This window comes from Macaca mulatta, chromosome 17 (assembly GCF_049350105.2).
Source record: "Macaca mulatta isolate MMU2019108-1 chromosome 17, T2T-MMU8v2.0, whole genome shotgun sequence".
Taxonomy (NCBI): domain Eukaryota; kingdom Metazoa; phylum Chordata; class Mammalia; order Primates; family Cercopithecidae; genus Macaca; species Macaca mulatta.
This window is the reverse complement of record NC_133422.1, coordinates 341,295-350,534: the sequence shown is the minus strand read 5'-3', so window position 1 is coordinate 350,534 and position 9,240 is coordinate 341,295. Positions and strand designations below refer to the sequence as shown.

The following is a 9,240-nucleotide window of genomic DNA, read 5'->3' as shown; positions in this document are numbered from 1 at the left end:
ATTCTGGGATGGTCCCATCGTTCTGCAGGAATTGTCATGCAGGAAGAAGAAGCACGTGGTGACTGAGCTGGTAGTGATTCTGCTGATAGTTTTGATCGTTATGATTTGCTCCTGAAAGGTGATGTGGGATGAACTGCAATATTTAGAATGCTGACATTCCTTGAAACAAAGATATAGAAAAAGGTTTATAATTGCATGATGCCTTGTAGTTTTCAGCTGCTCTCATGTGGATCCTTTTTCGTGCTTCTGAAATGCTTTCCCAGGAGAGAGCATTGTTCTTTGTATATAGATGAGGAGCCTGGGTTTGAAATGGTTAGGAATTCAGCACACGCATTGGAATCTTTAGTTTCCTGGAACATTTTCTATTCAAGTATAGACCACATGGCCTCTAAAGGCTGGCTCATTCTTAACACCGCAATTGGTTATCCAGCCTCACGTCTGGGGTGGGTGGCAGGAACTCCACAGCCATCCTGGGTGCTCTGGGGTGGGGTGGCTGAGCTGTGGCAGCTCCTCCCAGCTGAGCAGGAAGGCTGGGGAAAGCTCATTCCATTCCCCTTGGTTCTAACCAGGTAGAGGCTTACACTGCACGTTTCCTTAGCTGGGAACCTTTAGAACTTTACATTTAAATCTAATCTGTGATCCAGGGGGTAGACACATGGGTATTCACTGTACAATTCCTACATTTTTTGTATATTTAAAATTTTTTTTTTATATGTGTCATGGACGACAAAAGAAATGAGACCCCTTTGAGTTAGCTTTTCTGTATAGCATCTTCTAGAATCAGGAGGCTGGACAGGGTTTAGTTTCATCAGAAATCTGAATCTTTCTGGTCAAGAGACGGCACTATTAAGTTCTTGGTCGTGTGGTTTCTGGGAAAGAAATATTCTAAATGAGTTCCAGGAATCACCTCTGTGGGATTTCTACAGGAAAAATGACCACTCTTGAAGCTTCGCTGTCACTAACAAGAATAATGGTGACGGTTTCTAAGCTGTCTCCAGCCAATCTTTAGTTCTTTTATGCAGAGTGCTTTTATTCCAAGTGAGGTGCCCTTCTGTTTAATAGTGACCTGCAGTTATTACAGGGATTGCAGCTGCATTTGATGGACGTGAACCTGCTCATCTCTGGCTCCCCAGCTTCGCCTCTGGGGTGCGTGGCAGGAGCTCCACAGCCATCCTGAGTGCTCTGGGGTGGGAAGTCTCTAGGGGGAGTGGACAGTGCATGGCCAGGACGTTCCTGTCCGACGTTCCACACTGGTGTGTGGGCGTCTCTGCCCTGTTTCCTCTGTCCGTGCATGTGTGGCGTTTCCTCCGTTCGTGCATCTGTGGCCTGGTTTCTCCGTGTGTGCCTCTGTGGCACGTTTCCTCCATCCATGCGTCTGTGGTGTTTCTTCCATCCGTGCGTCAGTGGCATTTCTTTCGTCCCTGCGTCTGTGGCACTTTTCCTCCCTCCATGCGTCTGTGGCGCTTTTCTTCCCTCCGTGCGTCTGTGGTGTTTCCTCCGTCCGTGCGTCTGTGGTGTTTTCTCCGTCTGTGGATCTGTGGCGTTTCCTCTGTGAGTCTGTGGCCTGTTTTCTCCGTCCACGCTGAAGGCCGTCACTTCTCTCTAGTCACCACTTACTGATCGCTCCCTGTTGGGGTCCGTGCCAGGGGTGGTGGAGAATGAAAGAACACACAAAAGACAAAGACACACAGAGAACATGGCGGCCGCGCTCAGAGCCTCCGCCTCACTTTATTTATACTCCATAAACCCCACGTCAGCAGAAAGAATGCAATGCAAAACAAACTTTCTTTTCCCAGATGTAACCTTCTACTCAGTTCTTTGTTTCTATGCTCTTCCTTATCTGCTCGCCTTCTTGGCGCCTACGGGAGTTCATTAAAAGTTCAATTGGAGATACTGTCCTTGAGCCCTATCTATTCTCAGCATACTGTTTTCAAAGGCCCCTGCATTTCCCCCCCTTTTTTTTTTGTTTTGCCTCAATCCTAAAAAGGTAGCCCATATTCGTTCTTGTGTTTTCTTTTGTTTTTGGAGGCGATGGAGGGAGCATCGAATCACCAAAAGAAGTAGACCCAATCCAAGTGCCCAAAGCAATATACTTCCAGAGATTGTAGAAATCCATATCTTCATCTGGGTCCATGGGTTAAAGCAAGGCGCTGACCCAGCTCCTGAAGGGTTACAGTTCCGGACAACACATGTAATTGTTGTCGAAATGCTTCGGAAATGTTCTGAGTGAGCTCTTGGATGTCCAAACTAATATTTTTATGGCCTACTAATAATTTTCGGATTACAGTCCAATTTTGAGAGATGTTAAAAGGCACAGGCGTTACACAAAATTGAGTGGAGTTCCAATCACATTGTAATGTCATCCGAGTACTGAGTACAGTGAGCTGATCTCCAAGCCATGTCAATGCTTGCTCCATGTTGTCCAATCTTTCAGCAAGTTGAGAATCAGTGTTTCGTTGTTGAAGCCATAACCGCTGAGATTGTTCGTGCCATTGCTGCATAAATTCAGCATTTTGTATGCTTTGACGAAGAGCGAGTCCTGCTATGGCTGCAGTGGAGATGATGGCGACAAGGCTCATCACCGAGGCAATTATAAGTCCAAGGGCACGGAGGGTTCGCTGGAGAGAAGTCCAAATATAAGTCTCAAGAGGTGATGCCCCCCATGGTCGCGTAAGGTTAACAGGTAGCCAAATTTCCTTACGAGCCCTGAGGATATAAATATCCTCAGTAAAATTGTGCCACCAGGAATGATTGAGGCAAGACAAAAATGTACACATATCTGTACAATTAACAGTCCCCGTAAGATTATCCCATGTCAAATTTCCTGCTAATAATAGGTGGGGCTTACGGACACAAGCAATAATATATCAGGAGGTATTCCGATATAACTGAATATGAAAGGAGTTATTCGGGTTAGAAAGATTAAGGGGCATATTCCCCACAAAAGTGCTAATGGCATCGCCTGCAACTAACAACTTCCAAAAATAACTCTGTACTTCAGGCCTCCTTCACGCCATACCAAGGTTTCATTACTGTTAGCAGCAATACTTTTATTTACCCAGTGTCATTTCAAAGGTATGTGACTAAATTTTGTTTGAAAATCACCGTGCACACTTCAATCAGTTATTTGCATCCCGTTGTATTCTAATAAAATCCGGGGTTTAGTTCCCCGACATTATTGTCACTCCAGCACCTCAATATTAGGAGAAACCTCTAGAATAGGACCAAAAAGTAAAGAACTAGGAATAGTTTCATTACTATATACAGTATGATTATATTAAAAACTTCTAGTTACAATAATAACAGTATTAGCAGCCACATGACTATGATTATAACGAACAGCCCAAGCTTCATGCATTTTTCGGAGACAATGAGGACTATTTCCCATACATATTGGAAGTCCTTCCACTCCAAATTGGTATGTGCTGATTATAATTGCTGTTTCCCGTTCTATGTTGTCCTTGTCCATATGGGGGATGGCATCCAAGTAATGTTATTGGTGAAAACCTTAATTTCCGCCTCCTCTCAGGCGACTCCCTGATACAAGGGTGGAAAGGGAATATAAGTCCAATATTCATACAAAGCCTCACTAAGAGAAATAAGTCTCCCGCCGAGGCACATCTAACAAAGGAAGAAATGCATGCTGAATCCAGTTTTCTTTTCAACAGGGTTTCAATCATCTTGTAGGAAACCACTCAGGTCCACTCCCTGTAAGGACAAGAGCATAGCCCCGTCCCTGTTTTAGAACTTGCCCTTGAACATGCTTACCTTCTTCATTAGGATACCAAACCTTTAAACTGTCAGCAGGGACTATCACTGAGGGAGTTGAGGAAAGATGGGTTACGACAGCAGAGTCTTGCAATTGTCTCCATTGATTCAAAAAAATTAAGGTAAAAAGAACCTTCAAAATCTGGTTTCAAAATCTGGTTTCTGGGGGGCTCATTTCCCCCTTTTTGTTTTGTTTTAATAGTTAAGTTTTTAAAGTTAAATTTGTGTGCTCAATGATGGCTTGACCTTGACTGTTGCCCGGGATACCGGTGATATGTTGAATATTGTATTGCTGTAAGAAAACTTGTAATTTACGAGAGACATAGGCAGGGGCATTATTAGTTTTAAGTATGAGGAATGCCCATGATGGCGAAATAAGCTAAGAGATGAGTAATAACAGAAATGAGAAAAGGTATCAATGGTATGATGAACATACTTTAATCGTCTAAAAGAAGGGACACCTCGTGGATTAACCCCAGGATGGAAGGATGGAATGCTCAAAGGAGCACAGGAAGGACAAGCTCGAATAAGAGAACGAGCTTGTTTATGAGTTAAATGAAACCATCGTTGAAGGCCAGAACTATTAGTGTGATGTAGAGTATATTTTTGTTCTGCAGCATGTAGGTGGCCGATTAAAAGCAAATCAATCTGAGTATTACCATGAACTAATGGTCCAGAAAGTTGAGAATGAGAACGAAGATGAGTGATGAATAAAGGAGCTCGACGTTGGCTCAAAGTAAAGGATAACAAAGAAAAGAATTTCTGAAGAGAAGAAGTAGTACAAAGAGGTAAAGTGGCCTGAGAAATATAAGAAGTAACATAAACGGCGTATTGAGAATCACTAACAATGTTACAACCAGTAGTAGGGAAATCAAGTAAGACCATGAGAATAGCAAACAATTCTCCCTATTGCACCGAGGGATAAGGATAAACTGTAACTCAAGATTGATGAAGCTTCTTGCCAAGAATCAGAAGTTGCAAGAAGATAAGTGATCTGACTATGAGTGAATTGAGAGATAATTAAGGAAGGATCTCCTCCCCAAAGTTGTCGACAGTGATGCCGTCCTTTGATGATCACTTCAGCTAAACGATCGATATAAGTAGCCAAGCGTTTAGATATTTTATTGGACAAAAAGATCCATTTTAGTGGTCGACTAGTTTGATGAATCATTCCTGTGGGAGAAGGTAAAGTATGAAATAAACAAAAGGAAGGGCCTTTTGAAGTTGCTCTTCAACAGGCTGGAGTTCCTGTAAAGCCAAAGGAGTTAAATGCCGTGAGTTGTCCAAGTGACTGTCTCCTTCTAGAATAGAAAAAAGATGTTATAACTGATATGTTGGTATTCCTAAAACAGGACGCATCCAATTAATGTCTCCTAGAAGCTTTTGAAAATCATTTAATGTTTTTAAATGATCACGTCGAATTTGAATTTTTTGGGGTCGAATATTTTGTGCCCCCAAGGTATACCCTAAATATTGATAAGAAAATCCAGTTAAATTTTTTCTGTGGCAATATTAAGTGAGTAGAAAGAAAGCTGAGTTTGTAATGATACAAAAGCATCTTGCTGCTTTTCTCTGGTTTTAACTTTGTGGGATAAGGGCAGGATTAGGAAGACCAGGCTGTAAACTTTCCCTAGGTTTAATGTAAACATTTATAATTTTAAGACAAGACAAAGACAGGAATTCCATGCAGAAATACGTGGCTTTATATTCCTCTCGGCCATTTGTTTTTTGACTTACTCTTTTAGAGTCCTAAGTATTTCTTTAAATAATAGTCACTGTTTCACCTAAATAGGAGTGGTGGCTATGAGTTTAAAGGATTGTAGCCCATTTTGAACATCTTATTTTTGGCAGCTGAGGAAATATGAGGAATGTTTAAAAAAGCAGCAAATTGTTGTGAAAGATCTTGTTCCCAAAAATTAATATTGATAGGAACAATATAAAAATTAAAAAAAACACTTGACCTTGTTGACCTTTAGCACCGACACAGGTTAAAGGTTCTACGTCTTGATAAATCACAAAAGCAGCACCCAAGCCAGTGAGTATAACTGAAACTTGTCTTTTTTCCCATTGTATAGGCCACTAATTTAAACAAATAATAGACATATTCACCCCCGTATCAATTAACTCTTTTAAAACTATCCCATTAATGTGCAATGAACATAAAGGCTTTTGATTAGAAACTAAAGTTTCCCAAAAAACAGTTTTTTCTGTGCTACGAAACCCTCTCTATTGAGAATACGTTCCCCTGCCTCTAGGCGTATAAATTGTGAAACTTGTACCAAAATAAAAATTTTATTGGTAATATCATGTCCTTTTGGCAAAGGGCCACACACTCTAATAGCTAATTTATATACTCCTCTATTAGGAGACAAAGTATAAGGCTGAGTAATAGCTAAGTCAGCAGCGGCGCTCTGCTTAGTTGCTGCATAAAGCTGAGAAACTGGGGTAAGGTGTGGGATCCTTAAGGAGGACTTGAATTTATTCCTTAATGTTGTAGGCCATTGCTCACTGAATATTGTAGTAGACTTCTATTGTAATTGTTGGGGCCCCAAGCCTGTGGGCCCCGGCTCCCATTTCCCAGGAGAGGAGACAGTAAATTTCCACTTTTATCAGTTTTGGAACGACATTTATTTGTCCAATGTCGACCTTTACCACAATATTTGTACACCTCTGAAGGCAGCTTTCTGCCTTGAGGGATAAAAGTGTTCAATTTTTATGACATTCTTTTTTTTGAAATGTCTAGGTTTACCACACTGCAAACAAACACCTTGTCTGTTATTTCCTTTTAAGGCTTTAGACAAAGCTCCAGCAAATAATTGAGCATCATAAATAGCCCCTCCAACACTAACACAAGTTTTAATATATTTATCTAAATTGGCCCCATTGGCCTTTAACGATTTTAACAATTTTTAACAGTCAGCATAAGCATTTTTAAAAGACAATGTTTATAACACAATTTTTGAAGCAAGGCCAGCACCCACAATTTTGAAGACAGCATCCTGAAGACGGGCTACGAAATCTGAATATAGTTCATTTGTGCCCTGTAAAATCTTCACAGAGGAAAGGGAACATTTTCCTGTTATCTCTACCTTATTTCAGGTCCTTAAAAACAAAGTCTTGATTTGAGTAAAGGCAACATCATCTAAACCAGCCTGAGCATTAAGAGTAGCATATTGGTCCGTGCCTGTGAGTTGTTCCTCAGTGGGTCCAGGGGGATCACACATAACATTTTTTCTAGCCTATACATGTGCCTTGTTCATTTACCAGCTGTGCAATTGTAACCACTGAGAACGATCAAGAAAAGCCTTCCCCAAAGTCTTCCAGTCTATAGGAATTATCAAATTTTCTGATGAAAAATATCAAGAAGACCAAGGATAAAAGGAGATTGAGGTCCATAGTTAGAAATGGCAGCTTTCATTTCTTTTTAAAAATTTAATTTGTAAGGCATTAAATTGGACATTATTGCCACCATTTGAAAACTGAGCATTAGGAGCAAAAGAAGCACAAATAATTGGAAACAGATCCAGCTCCTTAAATTTTTTTTTTAATTAAAAGTATATATAATATATAATAATACTCATATCCCCAAATATAAAGAATCTCAACGTATTAATAAGAAAAGGCAAATAACCCAACCAAAAGTAGCAGAACAAAGAAATGACAATAAACCTATATGTCTAACATAATTACTCACTAGGAAATATGTATATTAATACCAAATTGAGAATCATTACATACACAATACAATGGTTAAAATTTAAAAACACAGAAAATATCAAGAGGTAGTTAATGTATTAAGCAGCTCGAATATTCAACTTCTGTTTGGAGTGTAAATTGGTGGAACCTATGCACCCCTATAACATAACAATTTCCTAGCTGGGGTTATTAATACTATATTAATATTAATAGTTAATATTAATGTGTTTATTTATTGACTATTGAAATACTCATAATATTTTAACAAACAATAAGATATACATATACACTGGTTTTAACATATTAAACAGGTGTTTAGTATAAATTTAAAGTATGTCTGATGTGAACAGGGCTTCAACTTTGCCAAACAAAGGTAAAGATAAGGAAGCTGGGGGGTTGGAGGCACTGGAAAATCCTCTTTTAACAGGGCAGAAGGAAAAGAAACAGGGAAAGCTCGCAAAGGTGAATTAGAAGAATATATCTGTAATATTTGTTGAAGCATTTCCATAATACACTGTATGTCAGAATTTCCCTTAGAAGAAGGAAGAGCTGGCTTTTTCTCTTCTCCCCCTTTTGCTACCCCCCCATCCTCTGTTATCCTGGCACAAATGGGCTCCATTTCAGATTTATTTTATTTTTATTTTTTCCAAATCCTCAGATACCTTTCCTCCTGTGGCTACATTACCACACTCTGAATCAGTCTCAAGTAACTCTAATGTCTGAGTGATAGAGTCACACAAGGTCCACAATTTTAGAGGCATAATATCCCCTAACGGGAGAGCTCTAAGCAGAGTTTTTACTACCTGTAACCATTCTCTGCGATTCAGCTGCACTTTAGTCTGATACTGAAACCAGTAACAATGTTGTTCAACATGGGCAAACAATCACTTCAAAGTCTTTTTCTTTCACTTTTACTCCTATAGACAGCAACAGTCCTTGAAACAGCCGTAAATATTCTGAGGCCAGAGAGATGGAATTCCCCATAATGAAAGCTTAAGAAGGTTCCCCTTAACAATATCCGGGCCTTACCCGCCCCTAGGGGGTTCCCCTTCTTGTTCTCCCCTACTCACCCGTGCTGACCCTGCTCGCTGCGCCACTTGTTGGGGTCCGTGCCGGGGGTGGTGGAGAATGAAAGAACACACAAAAGACAAAGACACACAGAGAACATGGCGGCCGCGCTCAGAGCCTCCGCCTCCCTTTATTTATACTCCATAAACCCCACGTCAGCAGAAAGAATGCAATGCAAAACAAACTTTCTTTTCCCAGATGTAACCTTCTACTCAGTTCTTTGTTTCTATGCTCTTCCTTATCTGCCCGCCTTCTTGGCGCCTACGGGAGTTCATTAAAAGTTCAATTGGAGATACTGTCCTTGAGCCCTATCTATTCTCAGCATACTGTTTTCAAAGGCCCCTGCAGCTCCCTGTGTGCTGAGCCTGTGTCAGGCGTGTGGCGTGTGTCACCTGTGTGGCAGGGGTTTGCGTGACACACAGGGACACACGCTTGGGGAGCTGCAGTGATGGGGTCATAGCCACGCAGCTCAGCCCTCGGTCTGAGGGTCTTGGTGCCCACCCAGCTCTTCCCGAAGCAGCCTCAGGGCAGATCCCAGCTCTGCTTTCTCTCCTCGAGATACCTCATGAAGTAAACTAAGCAAATCGAAAGTAGGAAACAGTTGTGAAATGAGGCCTGGTTTCAGGTGTGTGTGGTCATTTCTCTTTACATGTTTACTTCACATACCCCAAATGATATACTTTCCAGCTGGTATAACAATTAATTACC

At 40.9% G+C, this 9,240-nt stretch overlaps 1 long non-coding RNA gene across 1 annotated transcript; it reads right to left on the bottom strand.

Annotated features, from left to right (window-relative positions):
* Nucleotides 1–2,009: 2,009 nt before the first annotated feature.
* Nucleotides 2,010–8,649, bottom strand: LOC144336127 (uncharacterized). The gene is made up of 2 exons (XR_013407622.1): nucleotides 8,535–8,649; nucleotides 2,010–3,537 (listed from the first exon to the last, which is right to left on the bottom strand). It is a non-coding gene; the product is annotated as an uncharacterized LOC144336127 (long non-coding RNA).
* Between the last annotated feature and the right edge of the window lie 591 nt (nucleotides 8,650–9,240).